The sequence below is a fragment of the Mus pahari genome, chromosome 3 (assembly GCF_900095145.1).
Source record: "Mus pahari chromosome 3, PAHARI_EIJ_v1.1, whole genome shotgun sequence".
NCBI lineage: Eukaryota > Metazoa > Chordata > Mammalia > Rodentia > Muridae > Mus > Mus pahari.
Window position 1 is genome coordinate 60568709 of NC_034592.1, and position 3030 is coordinate 60571738.

Here is a 3030-nt window from a genome sequence, read left to right on the forward strand (position 1 = left end):
AAATGTAAGCTGAATAAACCCTTTCCTCCCCAACTTGCTTTTTGGTCATGATGTTTGTAGAGGAATAGAAACCCTGACTAAGACACTGGGGAAGACAATGAAGCTCAAATTCACAAGGCAGTGACAGAGAAGGAGTTCGACATGAAGGAAAGAAAACAGAGAAACACCTCCAGAGGGACTCTCAAAACACTCAGTAGATTACAGACCAGCCATGCATCTGAGGAAACTATCTGAGAAGAGAAAATTGTCTTTCAAAAAAATTAAAGCAAACAATATTCACAGAATGACTGCCTATTTCCAAGAGTTAAAGAAGAAAAGCTTGAAGATGAGGAGAAGGAAGAAGAAGAATAGGGAAAAAGAAGAGAAGGAGGAAGAAGAAGAGGAGGGAGAAGGAAGAGAAACATACCTGTAAAATTTGCAATGTCTAGCATTCAAAAAATACTAGCCATGTAAACAAACAGATAAACAAATATACTACATTAAGAAAAAATAAAAATTGTTTCAGGTATGACTGAATTGGCAGGCAAAAGTCCTAAAACACTTATTATATCTATCTTCACATGTTTGAGAATCTAGTGAAAAGACTAGGTATGTTAAGTAAACACATGGAGAAAAACTAAAATACCAAAACCAAATTTGAAACATGAACTCAACAGTGTGTAAGGTTAAAAAAAAAAATCAACAGATGGGATAAGCAAGCATTTAGACATCATTAAATATATATAATATAATAATAATACATATATTATTAATAATTAACATTATTATTATTATATTCATGTACTTGAAGACATAGCAATAAAAACCATATAAATTAAAATAGAAGAAGACCAACTTGATATGCACTCACTGATAAGTGGATATTAGCCCAGAAACCTATAATACCCAAGATACGATTTCCAAAACACAAGAAAATCAAGAAGGAAGACCAACGCATGGATACTTCATTCCTCCCTAAAATAGGGAATAAAATATCCATGGAAGGAGTTGCAGAGAAGGTTTGGAGCTAAGATGTTCAAAAGGATGGAGCACCCAGAGACTACCCAACCCAGGGGTCCATCCCATCATCTGCCACCAAACACTATTGCATATGCCAGCAAGATTTTGCTGAAAGGACCCTGATATAGCTATCTCCTGTGAGGCTTTGCCAATGCCTGACAAATACAGAAGTGGATGCTCACAGTCAGCTATTGGATGGAACACAGGGCCCCCAGTAGAGGAGCTAGAGGAAATACCCAAGGAGCTGAAGATGTCTGCAACCCTATAGGTGGAACAACACTATGAACTAATCAGTACCCCCAGAGCTTGTGTCTCTAGCTGCATATGAAGCAGAAGATGGCTAAGTTGGCCATCATTGCAAAGAGAGGCCCCTTGGTCTAGCAAACTCTATATGCCCCAGTACAGGGAACACCAGGACCAAGAAGTGGGAATGAGTGGGTAGGGGAGCAGGGCAGGGGGAGGGTATAGGGGACTTTTGGGACAGTGTTTGATTTGTAAATGAAGAAAAAAATCTAATTTAAAAAAAAGTTTAAAAAAAAAGACCAAAAATTAAGAGAGGTTTAGAGACCAGTAAAAAAGGTTTCAATACATTGAATCAGTTCCAAACAGCATATATTTTCTGACTAAAGAAGAATTAGGATCAGCAACAGAAAACAGCTTAACACTCAACCAAACATTTAGGATTAAGTTATATCTAAATAACTCAATATGCAAAGCAAATCAAAACAAATTAGAAAATACTTAGCTAAATAAAAAGTAAATAAATAAAAAATATAATATATATACATATAGTTAACAGAGCATGTAAGCAAACATTCTACGACTGAGCTACATTCCCAGTTAGATTTTAAAAGTATTTACATCAACTTGCTGGAGTACTTTACTCTTGTACATATTTAAAATGAACATGTCCACAAAGCAATCTGGGCACATAAAAGCCTTTATTAAAGTTTTCTGCAACTTGGTAATAACTTGGTTAAATAACCTGGTAACTTTAAAAAATAGTGTATCTTAATACTCATGCTATGTGGGCAACAGTAAATAAACATCAAAAGAAATTATTGTAGGAACACTGGACATTTTTACACAGTTTGACAAATTATCAAGTACCTGCTTGTTATTAATTTTCAAGCATATGGGAGCACTGTGATAATATAAATTAAATTGATTCTCTTACAAATATGTTAAAATAGAAAAATGCACTATTAATCTTCTCTATAATAAATTATTTAACTCCTTCACATTTTTGGCAATGTACAATATAAATAGTATTTTCATAGAATCTAATTAAAAACTTGGGCAAAACATGCTTAATTTATATACACATGAAATTTAAGCTACAGCTGCTTGTACAGCTCTATGCTATAATGTAGTCCTTACAGCTATGGAAGTGGTTAAGTTACATGTGAGTTAAAAGACTCTTTCCCAAAGTTCTTACATTAAACAACCAAAACTTGAATTTACAAGTTATGGGTATCTCAAATTAATTATTTTAAATCCATTTAACTGTCTCAAATTCACAAAATATATGACTATTTATACATAGAATTTTGAGGTATTATTAAAATCATCTTAAGTGCTGTAAAATTTTTATCCATTTCATTTGTAGTCAGTTCTTTTAATTTGTAAATCAATAGTTTCCTAGTTTTCTATAATCTCAGTTAAGTTTTTAAAGGAATACAAGCAAGAATCTACCATAAGTAACACTAGGTTTTTTAATTTACATAAATCCTTTAATTACCTACCTGATTAAAGTAGTATCTGGTTTCAAATCATTATAAACTCTAGTTATGTAATAGTAATTAGTCATGAAATACTACAGTACCTGAATTAGAATTAAATACAATAGATATAGCTTATTCTTATTTAATAATCTGACATTGGGAAATACATTAAATAATGTCACCTGCTAAAGCAGTGAGTGGATTTCCATGCCCCCAATCACACATGAAAGAAAGAAAGAAAGAAAGAAAGAAAGAAAGAAAGAAAGAGAGAGAGAGAGAGAGAGAGAGAGAGAGAGAGAGAGAGAGA

At 33.0% G+C, this 3030-nt stretch overlaps 1 protein-coding gene across 3 annotated transcripts in view; it reads right to left on the reverse strand.

Moving 5' to 3' along the window:
- The window catches only part of Lnpk (lunapark, ER junction formation factor), a 64524-nt gene that overhangs the window by 12558 nt on the left and 48936 nt on the right, over positions 1 to 3030 (reverse strand). The gene's annotated exons all lie outside the window — the stretch shown is intronic.